The 25,943-nt window shown below is 46.4% G+C and overlaps 1 protein-coding gene across 1 annotated transcript in view; it reads right to left on the reverse strand.

The window, feature by feature from the left end:
* LOC311109146 (uncharacterized protein) overlaps positions 1-25,943 on the reverse strand; it is a 101,916-nt gene that overhangs the window by 39,541 nt on the left and 36,432 nt on the right. The window lies entirely within an intron of this gene.

Here is a 25,943-nt window from a genome sequence, read left to right on the forward strand (position 1 = left end):
GTGCTTAGGGTCGTTGTCCTGTTGGAAGGTGAACCTTCGCCCCAGTCTGAGGTCCTGAGCGCTCTGGAGCAGGTTTTCATCAAGGATCTTTCTGTACTTTGCTCCATTCATCTTTGCCTCGATCCTGACTAGTCTCCCAGTCCCTGCCGCTGAAAAACATCCCCACAGCATGATGGTGCCACCACCATGCTTCACCGTAGGGATGGTGCCAGGTTTCCTCCAGATGTGACGCTTGGCATTCAGGCCAAAGAGTTCAATCTTGGTTTCATCAGACCAGATAATCTAGTTTCTCATGGTCTGAGAGTCTTTAGGTGCCTTTTGGCAAACTCCAAGCGGGCTGTCATGTGCCTTTTACTGAGGAGAGGCTTCCGTCTGGCCCCTCTATCATAAAGGCCTGATTGGTGGAGTGCTGCAGAGATGGTTGTCCTTCTGGAAGGTTCTCCCATCATCACAAACGAGCTCTAGAGCTCTGTCAGAGTGACCATCAGGTTCTTGGTCACCTCCCTGACAAAGGCCCTTCTCCCCCGATTGCTCAGTTTGGCCAGGCGGCCAGCTCTAGGAAGATCCTTGGTGGTTCCAAACTTCAGGTTGCACATGAGCTCAATTTAGAGTCTCATAGCAAAGGGTCTGATTACTTGTGTAAATAAGGTATCCGTCACTTCCTGGGCATTTCTCATTTGTAGTTTTTTTTAATGGTAGCTGTCAGTTCTTCTTCAGTTATTGATTTGATTAACTTAGCATTTTGTTTGTCTGTCACCTCAGGGAGATTGATTTTTTCTAAGTATGTTTGTATTTTCTCTATGTTAGATTATTGTGCCTCTGGAGTATAGTATTTGACAAATTAATTAGCTATTTCAGTTCTTTTGGTGAGGATTCTGAGTTGTTATCTTTAATTCCTGGTATGTAGGCATGAAATTCAGTCCACTGCACTCACTACCTGGGCTGGTCAGTAAAACCAATTATTGGTCATTAAACATTGAAGAATAGGGCCTGTAGTGTACTGAGCTAGATATCATTAAAGTGTATGCTAACTCCCATGGGTAGTCTAGTGACAGAAGTGATAGCACCTTGATTAATGAAAGGAAGCCACACACACGCAAGCACGCTTGCAGACACAAATTATTTTCACCTCTGGAAAAGCGAGCGTATGTGTGTTGGTGTGTGTGTGCATATGTGTGTGATTGCATTTCCCCTTGTTGCCCTGTCCTTGGGGAATACACATACACACCTGAGCTTCCCCTAAAATGAATCCCCACTGCATAAATAATCTGGTGGCGGTGGCATGTGAGATGTGGAATTGGATTTGTGCCCCCTAGGACGACAGAGTCTGGATGTGGGCAACCTGGGTGTGCGTCCCAAATTGCACCCTTTTCCCTATATAGTGCACTATGTTGGACCAGAACCTTTGGGCCCTGGTCAAAAGTAGTGCACTATAAAGGGAATAGTGTTCCATTTGGGACACAACCAGTGTTTCGTTGTGATCACCATGGAATGAGAAGGAGAGGGATAAGCAACACAAGCACAGCAGCACAGTGGCATTGATCATTTAATAATGTATTGTTCCTTATAAATATAATCACTTTTATAATAGACTGGATGGAGATATGCACGCTGCAGACTAGAGCTCTTCAAGGGTCCAAAAAGTCAGACCCGTTTCGAAATGGTCCTGGGGCTTTCCTACCCGGACCCGATATGCATCAATATTTTTTTTAAATATAGAGACCTGTTCCAAATGGACCAGAGGACAATTAGACCCGTTCCGTATAGACCTGGTCAGATCCAGACCTGGTCCGGTCCGAGTGAGGGAAGCAGCAGAAAAGTCATTTTTTAAGCAGCTTTATTAACTGGAGCTGATAAAGCTTGAGAGGAGGGAGAGAGGTGTCGCTCTAGCAGGCGTGGAGGGGCCATACTGTGTGCGACTGACACAGGGAGGACGGAGCGAGAGACGAGAGACAGCAACCAACCATGTTGACTCGCGCTATAGTAGACTTATAGCTGTTATAGCTAGGTTATTTATCATCAAATATGATTACGTAGTACCGGTCTTGACTGCATCAAACCAGGAGAAGCTAGTTAAGATAGCTAACGTTTGTAGACTTATAGTGCATGCACTTTCTAATCCTACAGTTACAACTATACTGAACAAAAATATAAACACAACATGCAACAATTTCAAAGATTTTACTGAGTTACAGTTCATATGAGGAAATCAGTCAATTGAAATAAATAAATTAGGCCCTAATCTATGGACTTCACATGACTGGGAATACAGATATGGGGCGGCAGGTAGCTTAGTGGTTAAGAGCATTGTGCCAGTAACCGAAAGGTCGCTGGTTCTAAGCCCCGAGCCGACTAGGTGAAAAATCTGTCTATGTGCCCTTGAGCAAGGCACTTAACCATAATTGCTCCTGTAAGTCGCTCTGGATAAGAGCGTCTGCTAAATGACTTTAAAAAAATAAAATATGCATCTGTTGGTCAAAGATACCTTACAAAAAATGGGCCTCAGGATCTCGTCACAGTATTTCTGTGCATTTAAAATGCAATTGTGTTCATTGTCTGTAGCTTATGCCTGCCCATGCCATAACGCCACCACCACCATGGGGCACTCTGTTTACAACGTTGACATCAGCAAACCGCTTGCCCACACGACGCCATACACGTGCTCTGCGGTTGTGAGGCCGGTTGGACGGACTGTCAAATTCTCTAAAACGACATTATGGCTTATGGTAGAGAAATGAACATTCAATTCTCTGAAAGGAACATTAAATTATCTGGCAACAGCTCTGGTAGACATTCCTGCAGTCAGCATGCCAATTGCACACTCCCTCAAAACTTGAGGAATCTGTGGCATGGTGTTGTGTGACAAAACTGCACATTTTAGAGTGGCCTTTTATTGTCCCCAGCACAAGGTGCACCTCTGTAATGATAATGCTGTTTAATCAGCTTCTTGATATGCCACACCTGTCAGGTGGATGGATTATCTTGGCAAGGGATAAATGCTAACTAACAGGGATGTAAACAAATTTGTGCACAACATTTGAGAGACATTTTGGAAATATGGAACATTTCTGGCATCTTTTATTTCAGCTCATGAAACATGGGACCAACACTTTTCATGTTGTGTTTGTATTTTTGTTCAGTGTAAGAACAACTTCATTCAGAATATTAAGTAGCAGCTTACCTGTTGTCTCTTGGTTGTTGTACACTATCCTTCTCTTTTAACTTTTAATTCCGTCATTTGAATTCCATCCTCCATTGATTAGATATCTCCTAACTTTTTCAGTGTAAGAACAACTTCATTCAGAATATTAAGTAGCAGCTTACCTGTTGTCTCTTGGTTGTTGTACACTATCCTTCTCTTTTAACTTTTAATTCCGTCATTTGAATTCCATCCTCCATTGATTAGATATCTCCTAACTTTTGCCACACATGGAGCGAGGCTCTATGACTGTAACCTATTGCCGCTTTGATGACTCATGTTTGGCCAACAACAAGCTATACGCGCCACGCTCCACTCTCCACTCTCATGAAAAGCAAGAGCAGCAGCAAAAATTATCTAATTTCGCTCTACTGCAGCAGTCCATTTAGATATGTACGGGCCCTTCCGGACAAGTCAGTTAAAATTACACATACCAGAGACCCGTGACAATCATATCAATCATATCCTATAGGGCGGCAGGTAGCTTAGTGGTTAAGAGCGTTGTGCCAGTAACCGAAAGGTCGCTGGTTCTAATCCCCGAGCCGACTAGGTGAAAAATCTGTCGATGTGCCCTTGAGCAAGGCACTTAACCCTAATTGCTCCTGTAAGTCGCTCTGGATAAGAGCGTCTGCTAAATGACCAATTATTATTATTATTATTATCAGATCCGACCCAGACCTGTGACATTATTTAGAATTCTGCTCGGGTCCCGGATTGGATCTTAGGTATTCGGGTACTGGTGGATCCGTGAAGACCTCTACTGCAGGCTGCAACTCAATCCACCTACTACCAGTCATATTTGCATTTGGATGTATTTGCCAACCACCTGAAAAGATCAGCTAGCTGAGTTGCTGTGTATTTGACATGTACAATTGCACAATTGTGGCATACCTTTCATTAGAGAAAACACAGGTGCGTATCATGACTCTAGTCCATCGAGAGGGAAAGAGAGAGTGGAGAGGCTGTGGATTTAACTAGCTAAGATAGAGGAAAGCATCAGGCTGTTCACACATGGGGAGCTGTCATAGAAATAGAATTACTAGAACGGGTAAAGCCCCTCAGACCACTGCACAGAGTACAGCTGGACACAGAGTCAGAGAGAGATAATGTGTTATGGCAGGCCGCGTCATGGTCCTTATAGTCCAGGAACAGGAAGGAACAATACTCCTAAAACAGAGCATTATGTCAGGGTATGTGTTTGAAATATGTTGCTTAGAAGAAGAATCAAAATCCCCACTTCCATAGGATATAATACGACAGAATATACATCCATCCAAAGATGTAAACATATTTCACAAATCCACACAGAGGCAGACCCACAAATATCCTATAAATCAGTTCTATATGTAATGATATGGGAATACCCTCCACCTGTGTATTTTCTGCGTCAGAGACAGCTAGCAACTCCATGACATTCCAGCCTTTTACAGGAGAATAACAAATCAACCGCTGCATGGCAACTGACACACACACACAGAGACTGTGGCCATTGCCATGGCAACCCTAATAGTAGGCCTACATTATATATTCAAATCTTCTCGGCCAGGACAAACTCGGGTCTCCATCAGTGAGAAGAAAAAAAACACAACCCCCAAATTTCTAAAAGAGAAAGACAAAATAAAGCACTCACCATTGGGACTGGGAGAATAAGACTTTCAGAAACAATCCCCTTCCTCCTAGCAGATCAGCCTTTGTGTTTGGGCTCATGTTGACAGCCCGTTGGGTCCTCAAAATGCCTTTGCTGCTGCTACTTGGAGAGTGCAGCTCTGAATAGTGAGTCTGGAGGGTGGCACAGAGTTTACGCCCCAGCCAAGGTCACTTGAGATGGGGTAGTGAAATAAACATGTCAATCCGTCTCCCCCAGGGTACAAGCCCGCAAGGATAACAATACCTTTTAATTTTGGACTTCCCTCTATTTTAGCGTCTAAGAGTCTGGCTCTATGCCTGCATGAAGCTGCACTTTCCATTACAAGAGAGTAAAGAGAGAGAGGTTGGAGGGAGTGAGGGAGTCACTGAACGAGTGGACAGGGTTGCGCTCTGACAACAACCCACAGATGACCCAAAGCCCTAATCACACACTTTTATGGAAGCTGGTGAGCTGATATTTTCCTCACTCCAATACAAGGTTCTCACGGCTAGGTTTATCGGCTTGTTACAGCTGCATTGAATGAACACACTGTGTGTGTCTCAAATAGCAACCTATTCTATTCCCTATATAGTGCACTACTTTTGACCATAGGGTTCGGTCAAAAGTAGTGCACTATGTAGGGAATAGGGTGCCATTTGGGATGCAGACGCTGTCTATCTGTGAGGGCGGTCGGTAAATAGAGACAGAGAACTTAGGAGAGACGTGCTTCTGAATTCATTACACAGATTTATGGTATTACAGAAACAAATCAGAGAAAATATGGCCGTCGTAGGTGTTACATTGACTTTCTATCACTTTTGTTTCCTTAACTTTCTATCGGATAGCTGAAAAGAGTTATCCAAGCAAACATGCGCACATTGGCACGATGTAGGTTGCCCCATGTAGGCTAACCACATTGGGGCCAATGCGCATTTACCCAGTGTGGCCCAGTGGGCAGCCCATATCTGGTGAGGGCAGCCCTCTCTTTGCCTGAAATGCGCCCATCTTTCTCAACAAACATGCCCACATTGGCACGATGTGGGCCCAATGCGGGCAAAAATATTGGCTATAGGAAATTTGCTATTTCATAGGAATTTATTTATTACCTTTAAATGTAATGCATTAATTGCATAATTTTCTAAACATGTTACAATGTATCAGAAAGACAACCAAGTTATTACTATCATACATATATCTTTACAAGAGAGACTGTTACATTTCTCATGTGACATGCACATATTTAAGTATTTTTAAATACTTCATCATTGGCAGTGTACAAGATTTAAAAAAATATTATTAGCCATCACACAATAGAACAGCTAAACTGGAATGACACTCTCAGTAACAGTTGCACCAAAAGAACTGGGTGCAAACCACCCCCCCAAATATTCTAATGAGCCCCGCCTCTAGCTGGGCTTGGTGTGGGCTAGCCCCTGTTGGGCTTGGTGTGGGCTGGCCCGTGTTGGGCTGTGGTGGGCTAGCTTGTGTTGGGCTGGAGTGGGATTGGTGTGGGCTAGCCCGTGATGGGCTGGTGTGGGCTCGCCCGTGTTGGGCTGGTGTGGGCTCGCCCGTGTTGGGCTGGTGTGGGCTCGCCCGTGTTGGGCTGGTGTGAGCTCGCCCGTGATGGGCTGGTGTGGGCTCGCCCGTGTTGGGCTGGTGTGGGGTCGCCCGTGTTGGGCTGGTGTGGGGTCGCCCGTGTTGGGCTGGTGTGGGCTCGCCCGTGATGGGCTGGTGTGGGCTCGCCCGTGTTGGGCTGGTGTGGGCTCGCCCGTGATGGTCTGATGTGGGATTGCTGGGCAAACCTGCGCTTGGCTAGCCCCTGTTGGGCTGGTGTGGGCTTGGTGTGGACTTGCTGTGGGCTAGCCCATGCCCACCTTGGTCACCGAATACCCACATGGGGCCAATGGGTGTCATGTTTGCTGCGATAGATTTAACAACTTTCCCATATGCCACATTTCTCCACCATTTTAATATTCTAATTCTAAATATATAAATAGGTCAATTTACAGTAAGGGCACCAAGGCAGCCCCAGAGGAGAAACAATGTGTAAGTACCAAATGGCACCCTATTCTCTATACAGGGCTCTACTCATAGGGCTCTGGTCAAAAGTAGTGCACTATAAAAGGAAATAGGTGCCATTTGGGAAACAGACCGGTTACATTAGATTAGAAAAGTGAATTTCCAGTGGACCTCATTGGCGTGATCTCAAGGGGTTCCATGTGATTGCAACAAGACTGTGATGCCTATCTCCACCCCATCCTGCCAGAGGACCAGCCAAAAGAGATGTTTCTTTCCCCCCTTTGATGGGAATCAGTAAACAGTTCCTGATAACATGGCCTCCCTCCTGACGCAAAGGGCTTCGTTCTCTCCATGTGTTTCCTGTGCTGTTGTTTGTTGGGAGGACGAACCTCAGAGGTCACTAGTCTCAGGGCCCCTCCCCTCCCTCTGCCGCTGCCCTCCCCTCCACCAGGCCTTACGCTCTTAGTGACCTCACAGTAGACACAGGGCCGGACTACCGCATTTGGGGCCCATTTTGCCATGGTGCTGAGAGAAAAATCAGTTCCTGAGTAGTTTGGTTATCCGGCCCTGAGTAGACCAAGGGCAGTTGGGCTTTCATAACAGGAATTCACATAAGACCCTGCTGAGGCTGATCCCCACTGACAATAGATGATGGGCCTGATTACAATGAACAATTCCATTATGAAACAAATAACACTTCTTCTTCAAGAATGTGCCACAACAACAGCTAAGGGCCAGTGAGCAGTGACTCAACCACAGAGCAGCCGATTGGTTGTTGGTGCCACTGGAGAGCTGCTGTGATTACTTAATTGGGCGGCCAGCCAGACAAAACAAATTGAATGTTTACTACAGTATCGATTTGCTCCAATAACTGTCCCTGATGAAATAGCACCAGGCATTTACCACAAGCTCTATATAAAGGAAAGCTTGGTTCTTCAGCATCCCATTCCTCCTCTCCACCATGGCAAATGTGTATCTGCAGGATGCTATGGTGCTGAGTCACTGGCAGTGCTGTGCTGTGATTGAACGCTGTCGACGTCATCGGCCATGGCCCTGATGGCAGGATGAGTTGCAGTTGCTATGTCATGCAGGCTGGAGGCGGTTGCCGCTGTCTGCACGGGTCATCAATCAGCACAGCCTGCCACCACTTCCCCCGCCAACCAGCTAGTAAACGCCAGGCCATTAAAAGGACATTAGACTCCCTGCATGCCATTCACCCCGATGCGGCGGGAGGTGGGGACATATCATCACTTCCTATCAACCCTCACTGACTAACTGGTCTGACTACCTGAGTCTCTTACCACTTACATAATCATGGGGGATTCTCACATACTGTACTGCCTGCCTGTCTGTCTGTACATCTCCAAAACAAGTCTAAACCCTTAAGAGTACATGGATAGAAAGGAGTAGAATGGAGTAGCAACAGCTACTTACAGCTGATTTATGTTGCTATAGTCCCCTCATAAGTGGCTTGTAAGTAGCAATTCTGTTCTATTTGTACAAGAAGCGTATCGTAACAGACACAGTAATTAGTTCACAAAATGCCTCTGCAAGAACATTAAATCACCAAAAAGAGACACACCACTGGCATAAAATACAGCCGTACTGTCACATCTATTCCCGCTCCCCCTCTCCGGCACTCAACGTCGCCGGTCTACTAACCACCGGTCCTAGCAACCCATCATTACGCACACCTGCGCCTCATCATCAGGCACACCTGGACTCTATCACCTTCCTGATTACTCCCCATATAAACAGTGCACATTCGGAAAGTATTTAGACCCCTTGACATTTTCCACTTTTTATTACGTTACAGCCTTATTTTAAAATAGATTAAATCGTTTTTTCCCCCTCATCAATCTACACACAATATCCCGATTGCTCAGTTTGGCCAGACGGCCAGCTCTTGGAAGAGTCTTGGTGGTTCCAAACTTCTTCCATTTGAGAATAATGGAGGCCACTGTGTTCTTGGGGACCTTCAATGCTGCAGAAATGTTTTGGTAAACTTCCCCAGATCTGTGCCTCGACACAATCCTGTCTCGGCGCTCTACGGACAAGTCCTTCGACCTCATGGCTTGGTTTTTGCTCTGACATGCACTGTCATCTGTGGGACCTTATATAGACAGGTGTGTGCCTTTCCAAATCATGTCCAATCAATTGAATTTACCACAGGTGGACTCCAATCAAGTTATAGAAACATCTCGAGGATGGTCAATGGAAAGAGGATGCAGCTGAGCAAAATTTTGAGTCTCATAGCAAAAGGTCTGAATACTTATGTAAATAAGGTATTTAGGTTTTTCTAAAAATCTGTTTTCGCTTTGTCGTTATGAGGTATTGTGTGTAGATTGATGAGATTTTGTTTTTATTTAATCTATTTTAGAATAAGGCTGTAACGTAACAAAATGTGGAAAAAGTCAAGGGGTCTGAATACTTTCAAAATGCAATGTAGCCATGATGCCTTACTTTCGGAATGCACTGTATAGCACTCCGTTGTTATTTCCCATCAGGCGTTATTGACTGTTTCCATGTCCCGATGCTGCTCCTGTTTTTATATTGTTTATTGTTCGTGTTCTATTAAACTCTCCAACTGCACCTGCTTCCTGACTCCCAGCGTCTACGTTACAGAATAACGCCTCAATATTATGGAAGCAGCAGTTGAGCAATGCTTCTCCCAGATTGTCAGCGAACAGGGAAACCTATTTCGCCAACACCACAACCAGCTGGCTCAACTGGGAATGGCTATGGAAGAGGTCCTCCGCGTTCTGCAGCTTCTCAACGTTACTCAAGTACATCACCTCCCTCGGACGGAGGATTGTCTACCACCAGTCGTCCTAGCGAGCCAGTATCCCAGCCCATCCAGCAGTCTGTCCAGGTCAGCGAGGTCCATTTGTCCCTCCCGGACAAATACGACGGGACTCCATCAAAATGCAGTGGCTTCCAACTCCAGTGCTCCTTGTATTGCACTCATCAGATGGGAGCCCCCACCACCGAGAGGTCCAAGGTTGCCATGGTTATTTCCCTGCTGACTGGACGGGCGTTGGAGTGGGCTACGGGGGGTTCATGGCTCTGTTCAGGGAGGTCTTCGACCATCCACCAGAGGGCAGAGATGGAGGAGAGCGCTTACTTCAACTGCGGAGTATGCCCTCGCCTTAGGTACAGTGGCAGCATCCTGCGGATGGAATGTGCCGGCGCTCCTCAGAAGAGGATTGTGCGAAGAGGTTCAGACGGAGTTGGCATACCAAGATTACACCCTCTCCTTGGATGCACTTATTGTGATGGCCATCCGTCTGGATAACCTTGACTGTCTCCGACGGTGTCACTCAGCCGCGGGAAGGCGCATAGCCCCTACCTCCATAGGTTCAGGCTCTGACTCAGAATGGTCACCTCTCTCCCTCCTTCGTTGACCCTTCTGAGTCAGAGCCTGAACCTATGGAGTTAAGGGCTATGCGCCTTCCCGCGGCTTAGCGACACCGTCAGAGACAGCTGGGGCTCTGTCCCTATTGCAGAGAGGAGGGGTACCAGCTTCAGGGGTGTTCAATATGTCCCAACCTAGGGTCCACATGAGCAGAGGGACAGTTCCGTGATTATCCGTCTCCTGGGTTTGGCATGAGTATTCCACCATCATCACTTTCCGCCAAACCCTTTCTAGTACCCATTTCACTAGCAGGCTGTCCCTCATCTGTGGTATCTACTGCTCTAGTGGACTATGGTGCCACGGGGAATTTTATTGACCAAGCCCTTGCCTCCTCCCTGAACATCCCCTCATACCCGCTCTCCTCTCCATTTCCAGTTCAAGCGCTTGATGATCGACCACTCACAGCACAGCACCACTCACCCTTACCGTGGGACTGTGCTGTGCACCAGGAGAGCCTTCCCTTCTTCAACGTCAATGCACCCACGCACAAAGTCATCCTTGGCCTCCCGTGGCTCCAACGGCATAACCCCACCATCTCCTGGTCAAGGATGAAGATCACCGCCTGGGCACGACCTGCGGTAAGTGTCCGGTAAGTGCCCTCCAGCCTCATATTCCATCTTCCTGTATAGTTGGCCCCGTGTTTTGGGATGTAGATGTGGACATCCCCAGGCTCTGGAGAGGGCACCCGCTACCTGCCCTCCTGAGCGCATCTACGTCCCCACGGAGGTAAGGGATAGGCTGTTGACTTGGGCGCACACATCCCTCACCACTGGACACCCAGATATTACCCGCACCATTCACTCCATCTCCAATAAATACTGGTGGATGTGGCTCACTATGTCAACTCATGTTCAGTATGTACCCAAACTAAATCCCCCCGGCACGCTCCAGCAGGGAGACTCCTTCCCCTTCCTGTGCCTCAGCGTCCCTGGTCACATCTGTTCACCATTCTCGTGGTTGTGGACAGATTCTCAAAATCATGCCGGTTTATTCCTCTCTCTGGTCTCCCTACCGCTCTCCAGGTCGCTGAGGCACTGTTCCAGCAGGTCTTCCGGCACTATGGCCTCTCCGACCTTGGCCCCGAATTCACTTCACGGTTATGGAGGGCTTTCATGGAGAAACTGGGGTTCACGGTCAGCCTCACTTCCGGGTACCGGCCTTAGTCCAACGGGCAGGTGGAGAGGATGAACCAGGTGCTCGGGAGGTTCCTGAGGAGTCACTGCCAGGACTGGCAGGGGGAGTGGGCCCGATTCCTTCCCTGGGCGGAATATGCCCAGAATTAATTACGTCACTCCTCCACCAGAATTACTCCCTTCCAGTGTGTCCTGGGTCATCAGCCAGCCCTGGCTCCATGGACTCCGAGCTCACGTGAGGCTCCAGCGCCGTCCGTCACCAGAAGGAGCGGATCGCCACCGCAGTGAGGCACCTGTGTTCCATCCTGGTGATCGCGTCTGGCTCTCCACCAGGAACCTCCCACTCTGCCTGCCCTGCAAGAAGCTGAACCCCCGGTTTGTGGGGCCGTTCAAGGTCCTCCGGAGGGTCAACGAGGTGACATATAGGTTACAGCTTCCCACTAACTACCGGATCTCACCCTCTTTTCATGTTTCTCTCCTCAGGAGGGGTGTCCTCCACGACACCCCTCCGCCTCCTCTGGACATCGAGGGAGGTCCCTCCTATGCTGTCAGATCCCTTCTGGACTCCAGACATCGTGAGGGTCGGCTCCAGTACCTGGTGGACTGGGAGGGGTACGGTCCAGAGGAGCGGTGTTGGGTTCCGGTGGACGACATTCTAGATCCCTACATCATCCGAGAATTCCACCTTCGCCGTCCGGACCGGCCCACTCCTCGCCCTCGGGGCCGTCCTCCTGGCCGTTGTTGTCCTGCGGCCGGAGCCGCGCATCGGGGGGGTGGGGGGCACTGTCATGTCTACTCCCCTTCTCCGGCGCTAGACGTCACCGGTCTACTAACCACCGGTAATGCCTCATTACGCACACTTGCGCCTCATCATCAGGCACACATGGACTCTTATCACCTTCCTGATTACTCCCCATATACAGTGGGGAGAACAAGTATTTGATACACTGCTGATTTTGCAGGTTTTCCTACTTACAAAGCATGTAGAGGTCTGTAATTTTTTATCATAGGTACACTTCAACTGTGAGAGACGGAATCTAAAACAAAAATCCAGAAAATCACATTGTATGATTTTTAAGTAATTCATTTGCATTTTATTGCATGACATAAGTATTTGATACATCAGAAAAGCAGAACTTAATATTTTGTACAGAAACCATTGTTTGCAATTACAGAGATCATACGTTTCCTGTAGGTCTTGACCAGGTTTGCACACACTGCAGCAGGGATTTTGGCCCACTCCTCCATACAGACCTTCTCCAGATCCTTCAGGTTTCGGGGCTGTCGCTGGGCAATACGGACTTTCAGCTCCCTCCAAAGATGTTCTATTGGGTTCAGGTCTGGAGACTGGCTAGGCTCCAGGACCTTGAGATGCTTCTTACGGAGCCACTCCTTAGTTGCCCTGGCTGTGTGTTTCGGGTCGTTGTCATGCTGGAAGACCCAGCCATGACCCATCTTCAATGCTCTTACTGAGGGAAGGAGGTTGTTGGCCAAGATCTCGCGATACATGGGCCCATCCATCCTCCCCTCAATACGGTGCAGTCGTCCTGTCCCCTTTGCAGAAAAGCATCCCCAAAGAATGATGTTTCCACCTCCATGCTTCACAGTTGGGATGGTGTTCTTGGGGTTGTACTCATCCTTCTTCTTCCTCCAAAAACGGCGAGTGGAGTTTAGACCGAAAAGCTCTATTTTTGTCTCATCAGACCACATTACCTTCTCCCATTCCTCCTCTGGATGGTCATTGGCAAACTTCAGACGGGCCTGGACATGCGCTGGCTTGAGCAGGGGGACCTTGCGTGCGCTGCAGGATTTTAATCCATGACGGCGTAGTGTGTTACTAATGGTTTTCTTTGAGACTGTGTTCCCAGCTCTCTTCAGGTCATTGACCAGGTCCTGCCGTGTAGTTCTGGGCTGATCCCTCACCTTCCTCATGATCATTGATGCCCCACAAGATTAGATCTTGCATGGAGCCCCAGACCGAGGGTGATTGACCGTCATCTTGAACTTCTTCCATTTTCTAATAATTGCGCCAACAGTTGTTGCCTTCTCACCAAGCTGCTTGCCTATTGTCCTGTAGCCCATCCCAGCCCTGTGCAGGTCTACAATTTTATCCCTGATGTCCTTACACAGCTCTCTGGTCTTGGCCATTGTGGAGAGGTTGGAGTCTGTTTGATTGAGTGTGTGGACAGGTGTCTTTTATACAGGTAACGAGTTCAAACAGGTGCAGTTAATACAGGTAATGAGTGGAGAACAGGAGGGCTTCTTAAAGAAAAACTAACAGGTCTGTGAGAGCCAGAATTCTTACTGGTTGGTAGGTGATCAAATACTTATGTCATGCAATAAAATGCAAATGAATTACTTAAAAATCATACAATGTGATTTTCTGGATTTTTGTTTTAGATTCCGTCTCTCACAGTTGAAGTGTACCTATGATAAAAATTACAGACCTCTACATGCTTTGTAAGTAGGAAAAGCTGCAAAATCGTCAGTGTATCAAATACTTGTTCTCCCCACTGTATATAGCACTCTGTTGTTATTTCCCATCAGGTGTTATTGACTCTGTTTCCATGTCCCGATGCTGCTCCTGTTTTTGTATTGTTTATTGTTCGTGTTCTATTAAACTCTCCAACTGCACCTGCTTCCTGACTCCCAGCGTCTGCATTACACATACAACTATTTTCCATATTCACTGAGCTGTGGATGTCAATTCCCATTTCTCTCCCTGGGTTAGAAGCTACAGTACCAGTCAAACGTTTGGACACACCTACTCATTCAAGATTTTTATTTATTTTTTACTATTTTCTACATTGTATAATAATAGTGAAGACATCAAAACTATGAAATAACACATATGGAATCATGTAGTAACCAAAAAAGTGTTAAACAAATCAAAATATATTTTAGATTCTTCAAAGTAGCCACCCTTTGCCTTGATGACAGCTTTGCACACTCTCTGAACCAGCTTCCTGAGGAATGCTTTTCCAACAGTCTTGAAGGAGTTCCCACATATGCTGAGCACTTGTTGGCTGCTTTTCCTTCACTCTGCGGTCCAACTCATTCCAAACCATCTCAATTGGGTTGAGGTCGGGTGATTGTGGAGGCCAGGTCATCTGATGCAGCACTCCATCACTCTCCTTGATCAAATAGCCCTTACACAGCCTGGAGGTGTGTTTTGGGTCATTGTCCTGTTGAAAAACAAATGATAGTCCCACTAAGCGCAAACCAGATGGGATGGCATATCACTGCAGAATGCTGTGGTAGCCATGCTGGTTAAGTGTGCCTTGAATTCTAAATAAATCACAGACTGTGTCACCAGCAAAGCACCCCCACACCATCACACCTCCTCCTCCATGCTTCTCATGCGGAGATCATCCGTTCACCTACTCTGGGTCTCACAAAGACACAGAGGTTGGAACCAAAAATCGCAGATTTGGACTCATCAGACCAAAGGACAGATTTCCACCAGTCTAATGTCCATTGCTTGTGTTTCTTGGCCCAAGCAAGTCCCTTCTTCTTATTGGTGTCCTTTAGTAGTGGTTTCTTTGCAGAAATTCGACCATGAAGGCCTGATTCACGCAGTCTCTTCTGAACAGTTGATGTTGAGATGTGTCTGTTACTTGAACTCTGTGAAGCATTTATTTGGGCTGTAATCTGAGGTGCAGTTAACTCTAATGAACTTATCCTCTGCAGCAGAGGTAACTCTGGGTCTTCCTTTCCTGTGGCGGTCCTCATGAGAGCCAGTTTCATCATAGCACTTTTTGGTTTTTGCGACTGCACTGGAAGAAAATGTAAACGTTCTTGAGACTTTCCGGATTGACTGATCTTCATGTCTTAAAGTAATGATGGACTGTTGTTTCTCTTTGATTATTTGAGCTGTTCTTGCCATAATATGGACTTGGTCTTTTACCAAATAGGGCTATCTTCTGTATACCACCCCTACCTTGTCACAACACAACTGATTGCCTCAAACGCATTAAGAAGGAAAGAAATTCCACAAATTAACTTTTAACAAGGTACACCTGTTAATTGAAATGCATTCCAGGTGGCTACCTCATGAAGCTGGTTGAGAGAATGCCAAGAGTGTGCAAAGCTGTCATCAAGGCAAAGGGTGGCTATTTGAAGAATCTCAAATATAAAATATATTTTGATTTGTTTAACACTTTTTTGGTTACTACATGATTCCATGTGTTATTTCATAGTTTCGATGTCTTCACTATTATTTTACAATGTAGAAAAAGAAAAACCCTGGAATGAGTAACAAACATTTGACTGGTAGTGTAGGTTAACATCAGTAATGCAAGGCAGAACACTGTAGCACCAGAGATGATACATCTGCCAATAGCAATTTGTGTAGGAGTGACTTGGACCACAGCAGCATAGCAGCGTAGTGAGTGGGCACCTGTTTAGTGTGTGTGTGTGTGTGTGTGTGTTTGTGCGTCACAGGGTCTGTGTGTGTGTGGGTGGTCGGCTCCAGAGGCTGACTCTGCCAGCTCAGCTCTCATAACCACACACACACTGACACACACACCCCGGCACACATTGACACACACGCACGCGGACACACACACCTTCACCCATCCAACCCAACCAACTCTCAACCTCCCACACACATTCACACATCTCAACCTGAATGAGTCTCTTACTCATACATACCACTCAGTAAAAACCACAGCAGCACCTGCCTGCAGTAGAAAGGAGAGTTAGGGGGAGTCCAACAGCAACACCTCCATCGTCCCCATTACTCACTAGCCAAGCCCATTCATCAGGGGAGCTGTGACCAAGGTCCTGTGTGTGTATGTGTGTGCATTTGTTTGTGTATGTGTGTGGGCATGCGTGTGTGTGTGTGAGCGCGCACGTGTGTCTGATTCATCATTGACAAAGGTACAGTTCCCATAGACTTCAAATAGTATTATAATCAGCAACAAAGATGATGGGCCTGAATGAGATTACCAAGCAGGGTAATAGTGTAATAACCAGGGTATAATGTGTCCCTGTTTCAATCCCCGGTCGGACAGTCAGGTTAGGAGAAGGACTGTGGTTGCATCCCACATGGCACCCTATGGGCCCTGATCAAAAGTAGTGCACTATATAGGGAATAGGGTGCCATTTGGGACCCAGACTGTGTGACAGACAGTAAAAGATCTGATTGGTGGGGGGCCATTGTGAGTGACACAGGCTGCAATCTGTCTGTAACATGCTTCTTAGTACAGGGGCCACAATGTGACCCAAACAAAGGGGCCATGGGAGGGTCACTCCCAGTTACATAAGGGGTCAACTCTCCCTGACTGACTGACTGATTGACTGAATAACAGACCCACAGACTGCATGCCACAGAATGGAAAACGGCCCTAATAACTGTCTGCAGGCACACTGTCAATACCAATAATGGGACATATAGTTGACGTGGGTTGAAGACAGATCTGGTTGGCTGATGGATAGCTCAAGGGTGCACACACAAATGCACACACACACTCAAAGTGCTAGCCCTAAATCAATCTGATTTGCCTAACATCAAGCCATTGCATAGCTGTCATTAAAAGGGAAAATGTATTTTCACACTTCTGTCCCTTTAGAGTTATTGGGACAAGCAGTGAAGAGAGAGATATTGTGATGCAGCTCGTCGCTCTTTGGCAGCGTCCCAGTTGTAAATACTATCTCTCTCTCTCTCTCTCTCTCTCTCTCTCTCTCTCTCTCTCTCTCTCTCTCTCTCTCTCTCTCTCTCTCACACTTGCTCTCTCTCCCTCTCTCTCTCTATCCCTCCCTCCCCCTCTCTGTATCCATATCTCCGCCACCTTATCTCTGTCCTTGTGTGACCCTGCAGGCAGTAATAATATGATTGACAGTTGCCGTGTTGCGTGGTGCTGCTGATTAACAGTAAAGTGAAGCTAGCAGCGCGTCACGTCCTGCTACGCCTGTCACAATCACTAAGAAAATAATACAGCCCGAAAATAGAGAGCGTGGGTTGTGACTGACACCTAAATTCACCACACTTTACACAAAGCATGATGATGATGGATGCCTGTCAGAATTGCCTGGCGAGACAGGGTGCATCCCAATTTCTCCAGGATAATGCTGTGCTGTGGTTACTGTAAGATCTATTTTTTTTTTTTACTGTGTTTTACTGCTTTCATTCTGCTTTTCCATTGATCATGCTGTGTCTGTCGCCAAACTGATGAAGTGAAGAAGTATTGTGTTGATAATCTAATCTACTTCATTTCTCACATCCAAGTGAAAGATGAGAAAGTTCCAGAGAGAAAAGAGGAGAGAAACAATTGAAATATCTAGAAGAATAACTCAAGGATTAAACAGCTCTCTCATTTAATAAATGCATCAACGTGAGATTAGAACAGAATCTGTTTCCTCTTGTCCCTGACGCAAAGGGCAAACGTTTCAGCTCTAGTCTAGTTCAAGACAAGCCCCCTTACATCAACATCATCTAATCTTTACAGGTTAAAGCATTGGCTGAATCTGCCAGATAGACATGTCAACTCAGCCACTCTTGCGTGAAGCACATTGATTATTGGACTAGGCGATCAATGAGACCTTAGTAGCAGATAACGGGCATATAGCCTTTTACCCTTGATCCATCCAATGCCTTGCTGTCCAGAGGGGCTACTCAGCTGTTAAAGCTGCTTGATTGGCACTTTGAATTCCTTGATAAAACATTGGTTTGGTTTTGTAGGTGTTGTACTTGGGTGACTGTGCAACAGTTGGTTGACTGTGTTGGGTGTTCAGCTTGCACTAGTGTTGATCTTTTAGGCTTGGTTAACTGCATAAGCAGGTAGTCAGTGGATACAGTGCCGTGTTTCTCAAGCTTGGCTCTTTGTGTAGTGGGGGGGCGGGGATGTGTGTGATGGAGTATCTGCAGTGGACTGCTTCAGTCTGTTGCTTGCCTACTGTTGGAGTGAGAGAGGCTGTGATAGCTCTGCACTCCGATCTCATCTCATAGCCTCAAACGCAACTTGATGTTGGAGCAATGACCCGCCCTACTCCCGTCTAACACTCCTTCATCTCCCATCTCCCCCTGGTCTTCTCTCTCTCTCTCATCTTTCCTTAGACAAGATTGATACCTCCATGTCCTAACCCTCTGTTGCATTGACTTCAGAAACGACTTGTATTGATGCTCAGAAACGGTCATCAGCTGACATGTACAGCAGCAATGCTTAGAAATGATCATATTAGGACACGCACCACTTCTGGGACATTAACATCACAGCACCAAGCATCACAGAAATATCCTCTTTGAAATGAGCAGTTGACACTGTCTGGCAATACCAAAACCATGGATTCACAAGGATGTTCTAAAGAGGAAATACATGTACTCTTCTGAACTTATCAGGCTGAGAGTGTCAGTGTTACTGACGTCAATAGGGGTGGTGTGTGTGTGTATGTGTGTGTGTGTGTGTGTGTTTAACGGAAAGGGGGATCCTTTAAGACCATGGACGTGTGTGTCTTCGACCGATCTGACAACCAATCTGCAGCGGGGCCTGACACGTGTCCCTCCTCCCTGTCTCCGTCTGCGGCTGTGTGTGACGCTAACCCCTACCGTCACACTGTGTCCGTGCTCAATGTTTTAGTACAGGGTTCAATGCAGCATGGAATGAGTTTAGCACAATGAAAAGTAAGGAATGTATTGTAAGTAATGGTAAAACTTGCTGGCTCACCATTCAAAATGCACTTTAAAGCAGATGGGTGGTCGAAAGAAAAACAAATGTCAAACAAATGTTCTGGTGGTCGAATAAATGAGGGAATTAAAACTCTCTGATTCAGCTGTTTTAGATTCAGCTGAGCTCCCGTAGTTCCATGCTGTGGGGACAGACAGTGGTTAGTCAGAGAGCGCCACGGGAGGGACAATGTCCTTTCCAATGAGACCTCACCGTTTAGCCCTTTCTTAACTCTGATTGGTCAGACAACGCAGGGATATTTTTAGCCCCGGAGACACAGCAGTATCAGATGGGCCTTCTCACCAGTGATTTCAAATGGAGACAAACAGCCCAGCGTCCCACGGCATGACACAGCAGCGGCTAACGCCGCAACGCCAGGGGAGCTGTCAACGACTATCAATCCTCCCACAACCCAGCAGGCATTGCAGTTACCTGGTGAACCTCCTCCGGTGCACCTTGCCCTGTTGCTGTACACTGTTCTATAGAGCCTGACACAGTCGGCCATGATGCATGGGGAGAGGTAGTACAAGGAAAAACAACGCTTTCCCCCGAAAAAATTACATGAAAACTGATGCTCGAGAACCGTAGTACAGGCAGCTGAAAGCATGTAATTGAGGAGGAAGGTTTGTCAAGGTGTTTGTCAATTGGATGTTTTTATGAGCCTATGAGCTACCAATGGTAACCATTAAGGAAAGTTAGTGCCATGTCAGTCCAGTTAAGTCCCTGAGGTCCTATTGCACATCACTCAAGGAGTGGTGAGTCGTGTGCAGAAGACAGCAGAGTGCAGTGGTTAGGGAGTTGACCTTGTATCTGGACCGATTCAAGTTTAAGAGGGACACACAATGAGAATTCATCGAAGAGGAAAATACAGTACAATGAGAATTCCTCTAAGCTTGAGCTTGTCTAAATCATTCACGTAATAATAAAGTATCATGCATTAAAATAAAAGCAATTTTAGTGGCCCTTAGGGTATCTATCTGCATGAGAGATTAATAATGTAATGGTGTAATATCATAAATGAGGGCTGTATCCTGCTGCCACAGAAGTGAAGCATGTTACGCCTTCTCCTTGGGTTGCGTTTGATGTTTCTCCATAAAATATATAATGGACACCAACAGAGTGGGCGTAATAACACAAACAGACTAAATCTCTCAGATAAACAGATGACAAAATGCCATCATATTCATGTTGGCATGATAAGGGGTTTTGATTAGAGGTCTTCACGGGTCCAAAAAGTTGGACCCGTTCCGAAATGGACCTGGGGCTTTCCCACTCGGACCTGATATGCATAAATATTTTTTTTAAATATAGAGACCCGTTCCAAACGGATCTGAGGACAACTAGACCCGTTCCGTATAGACCTGGTCAGATCCAGACCCGGTCCGATCTGATCAGAGTGATGGAAACAGCCACTTTATTAACCGGAGCTGATAAAGCGCAAGAAGAGGGAGAGAGAGGTGCCACTCTAGCAGGTGGGGGAGGGGCCGTACTGTGAGCAGGGAGGGGAGAGACGAGAGACAGCAACCAACCAACAAGCCGACTTGCACTATAGTAAACCAAGGTTAGCTAGCTAGGCTAATTGAGGCTGCAGTGCATGCTCTTTCTCATCCTACAGTTACAAATAATAACTCAGAATATTAAGTAGCAACCTACCTACCTTATGTCTCTTGGTCATTGTAACCTATCCTTTAACTTTTAATTCCGTCATTTGAATTCCATCCTCCATTGATTAGATATCTCCTAACTTTTGCCACACATGGAGCGAGGCTCTATGACTGTAACCTATTGCCGCTTTGATGACTCATGTTTGGCCAACAACAAGCTACACGCGCCACACTCCACTCTCATGAATAGCAAGAGCAGCAGCATAAATGATAAAATGCCTCTCTCTCGCTATCTCTCTCTACTGCAGCAGTCACGTTCGGATCTGTACGGGCCCTTCCAGACAAGTCAGTTTAAATAACAATAACCCAGACCCATGATAATCATATCAGATCCGACCCAGACCCGTGACATTATTTAGAATACTGGATCCAGGATCATATCTCGGGTATTTGTGTACAGGTGGATCCGTGAAGACCTCTAGTTTTGACATACACATGGCAATTGTCATTATCACAAAGGGTGTGTCCTCTAAAAACCAGTCTCATGGACTAATGCTCTCTTTCACAAGGCATCAGGAGTGGCACACAGCACACACATCATAAAGATTAGGCTCAGATAAACGCCTCTGTACAGACATAGAGCATGAGGCAACCATGTTTGTTACTAATGCTCTTATACGCCTACGTTACTGGTATGAGTAAAAAACTACTGGAGAAACAAGAACAATAACAAACTATGGTATTTACACTTTTTGGAGAGATTTGATCTGGATATGATCTCTATTCTCTATTTATGTCTGAAACTATGACCCACTCCAATGTCCGGTACAGGATAGAGTACAAAACCTTCTGGAAAGTTCTTCCATGAGGTAGCCTTAGCAAGCCGGTCTATGGAGATAACACAAAATAACCTGTATTGTGAGGAAATAACTTCTCTCCAATGTGTCTACATTTCCTTCTCTTTTCTTTAAAGGCTACACACACACACACACACACACACACACACACACACACACACACACACACACACACACACACACACACACACACACACACACACACACACACACACCTCAGTAACGGAAAAATGCAGGAACGACAAGTTCAGGAAGTTCCATACTCTGCACACACACATCTAATTTGACCTCTTGATGCAGACCAGGGTTGTCACGGTGACAATGGCAGGAACAGAGGGTAGTGAGGAAGGATGGGGGGGGGGGGGGGTATTGTGCTGGGTTTCCTTGAGTGTCTAAACTGGGAGCACTAAGAAACAGCTGTAAGACTAGTGGGAGAACCGGCATCCTTGGGGAGAGCGTCCAAGAGCTCCAAGAGCTCCAAGGCCCAGAAGAATTCCCGCTGGGACTAACCATGTGTCAGCAGAGCGAGAAGGAGAGATGCTGTATTGTTCTCTCTCTCCGCCCTCCCCCTCTACTCCATCCCCCGCTATTAGTGAGACGGATTAACTCTCGGAAAGCGGCTGGGACTGGAAGCGTGTCTGGCTTCGGCGCTGCGCTTAAACACACACACCACAGGAGGTTGGTGGCACCTTAATTGGAGAGGACGGGCTTGTGGTAATGGCTGGAGCGGAATTAGTGGAATGGTATCAAATACACCAAATTCATGGTTTCCATGTGTTTGATGCCATTCCATTTACTCCATTCCAGCCATTATTATGAGCCTTCCTCCCCTCAGCAGCCTCCTGTGATACACACATGCACAAGGGTGCACTCCAACAAACTCCCACCCACATCCATGGGGAAGCACAATATTTCAAACATGCACACAATCAGCCACTGTAAGCTTAGTTAATTACGCCATCATTAAGATTAACAGTCAAAGGCAGATGCTAGACAGTCTGCCTATGAGAACATGAGAGGATTGTAATGATGACTGAGGATCCCTTACTGCAGTGTCATTGTCTGGTTGGTGGTTGCATTGTACTATATTTCCATCCTACTGGTCCTTCATCCTTCTGAAGCTTCCCACACAGAGGAGTATAGGTCAGAGCTCTGAGTGGAGTGCTTTGACCGACTGTGGGTGTTCATGATTGACACCCACTGAGAGTAATTCACTAGCGCTGGAACTGGCAGGCCTACGAGTCTTATATCCCCACAGCCTTATCTACTGCCTGGGTAACTAGAGGTGACCTTTTCCCACAGCCACTCAAGAATACCCATGATTAAAACAGTGACATTTTGTGGAGAACCCTGGGTGTACAAGTCGATGAAAAAGGAGTTGGAACAGGACAGCCAAAGCCATAATGGTGCTAGTAAAAGAGCCAGTCCCTGTGGGTATGGGTTTGTTTACCTGCCCTGACAGACAGCAGATATGAGGACATATAGGGTGTGGACTCTGTCTAGACAGGTTGGTTATTGGAAGAGATGTGGTTCTGCTGGGAGTTCAGTCTAGTATGAGAGTTGTTGGATGGGCTCAGTACAGACATGTTAGAAGCTATAACCCAGCCCAGAGACAACCCAAAGGTGGAACATGATTATTGGAAAAGTAATAAAGGTCCAAACTGGAGCTCTTTTCTGGTGTCACAGAGTGAAACCATACAGTGATTGCTCAATCAGAGCATGCCTAGTAGTGATTGGCCTCATCTGTCTGTCAGTGCCTGAAGCGACACAAAGCGTCTACAATGGTGTGCTTTAGAAATTCATTACGCCCTTTAGAGCGTATCAGCAGAGATTACTTGGCTGGATCCGAAGAGCATTTCCTATCAATTGATATTGAAGATCGTATCTCAACCTCATTGTCCATCATCTAAACTGCTTCCTGGCCATGTCAAAGAGATTCTCCGGTACTTTTGTATACTTTTTAGCCAGTAGTTTTGAAAGTAACGCTCACCAGTCAAAAGTGGTCCCCGAAAAAGTGCGTACTATGTCACATGTGCACCACGTCATTGCTCTCTCTCTCTCTCTCGCTCTGCTGTGTGTGCATCTTGCTAGCTGTCACTCAAATGGCGAGGGGCTGAAGCTCATTGGCTAGAACTCAAATTGCTAGGGGGCTGGCCCACGTGGGGGAAAATGTAGGGAAAATGGCGCAGCACAGCTTCCAGAAAACAGTTGCTTTCAAACTAGAGATTTTGTGGCTAATTGAGGTAAAACAGTAATTCTGCTCATAGATTATACATGTATGAACTACACATTGACACATCCAGCCGAAAGAGGGAGGTTTAAAAAATACTTGCTAGTCGCCAATGTTCCGGAGCATGTCTTTTAAGTGAGCATGGCTCCATGCTGTTCGGAAGTTTATTTGAGGATTATTTGCACGCCCGGGTTGTTTACTGCTCCATTATCCATCGTGGAAACTTTCATTTCAAAGTCGAGGAATTACAAGATGTTGTCCAGTGTGCATCATCGGGTTTAGCTAGCTATGGGTAAATACGCCAATTACTTTAGGTGAAGTCCTTTGAAGTGAACTGTCTTAACTAACCAATGGGGGTCTGAGACATAATGCACCCTTCAAACCCTTTCCTTTCATGCCCCCCAACCAGGCTCCTATCTGAAGATTATCCTCTGCTATAATGGGATTCAGGCTTTAATGGTGATGTTATCAACGCCATGACTGTCAAGTAATTACGCCAAAGCTCTTTGAGGGCCTGCTAATTGAGTTCAGTCATGGTGTAAGCAGACCTGATGGTTCCTTCATCAAAGAGACAGGCTAAAGGCTTCTCAAAAGGCCTCGGTACTGTAGCCTAGCCTATTCGTGGTAAACAACTCTCCGCTAGGTGTTCACCAACCCCCTGTTCTCACCAGAGCTGTGTTATTATTATTAAGGGGCTTTAGCATGGATTACTGTCAAACCAGAAGCATCAATCAACTTCCTCACACAGATGCTTATCTGGGAAATAATGAAGTAATCAACGCAACCCCTAAGCACGCTAATTACCAAACACTAGCCTGCTCGCCCAGGACAAGCAGTTTTTGCCGGTGCCGCACTCTTGAGTGTGTGTGTTTTTGGGGTGCTTTCAAGGCGAAAAACCACCAACAGATGTTTAATTAACAGAAGACGGAGAGCTGTCCCACTGTGCAGACACTGGTTGAATCAACGTTTTCCCCACGACATTTCAATGAAATTTCGTTAAACCAACGTGGAATAGACATTAAATTGACATCTATACCCAGTGAGGTAGTTGGCCTGTGCCATCAGTCATGGCTGAATAAATGAATATGTAAACAGAGAAGGAGGTAGCTAGCATAGCAGGCCCCAGCATGGTTGGTGTAGTGGACGGGAGGATCAGTGGCTCGGGAACAACATGAGCGATCACACACACACAGACAGTCAGCACTGTTTATTAATACGGATGAAGGCAGTGAACGGTCCAGCGCTAGGCTGTACTGACCTCGCCTTCTGGATGATAGCGGGGTGAACAGGCAATGGCTCGGGTGGTTGATGTCCTTGATGATCTTTTTGGCCTTCCTGTGACATCGGGTGCTAAGCTTGGTTGAAGAGCTGGAGCGCTTTGTGTGTAGTGTATTATTCCCCATCTTATGCTTATGATGAAGTGACAACATTACTTGTTTTGTGAAAGGGGATGATAAGCTTGCTGTTCTTCTTGGAAGGCTGAGGGAATATTTGAACAAATTATGATTGAGTCCAATCAGTGAAAGTTCAATTGTACACTTACTTCATGATATTCACAATGTTAATAAAACACCTTATATAGAGTGAAAAATAGGTGAATTTCCTCTAATACACCTTTTGTTGGTGAATGATGGGCCCCAACATTGTGTGCACTAGAATGTATCCTGAGCCGTGATGGATCTTGGTTGAGTATGGTACAGAGACAAAACGCACCCAGCGAGAGACAAACGTGCCAGACAAAATGAATGTCAATGGCATTCCAGCGCTCTGTTTATGGGCTTTGGTAGTTAAATGTCAAACGCTTGGCCCAGGGAAGAGTTTGCGGCTGCAGCAGACACAGAGAGAGAGAGTGAAACTCGCAGGTCTCTCTCGCTCTCTCTCTTTTTTTTATTATTCTCTCATGAGAGGTGTTGTGCGCCAGACAATGAGGCGGGGTGATCAGCAGGATCTATTATTAGCGAAAGAGTGAAAAATGGAGTGAGCGGGGTAGGGGAGGTTGGAGGAATGGAGCCAAGCCTCCTCACTGACATTATTTTAAGAGTAGTGTGTGTAAAAGAGGGAAAGAGAAGGAGAGGGAGATAATAACTAATACCATTAGTTTAAAAGTAGCATCATCACCTCCCATCACACACACACTAACATGCAATTGCATGCTGACAAAGGTATACTGTACACATTCAGCCTATACACACAAG

This window comes from Coregonus lavaretus (assembly GCF_964263955.1).
Source record: "Coregonus lavaretus genome assembly, chromosome: 34".
NCBI classification, from domain to species: Eukaryota; Metazoa; Chordata; class Actinopteri; order Salmoniformes; family Salmonidae; genus Coregonus; species Coregonus lavaretus.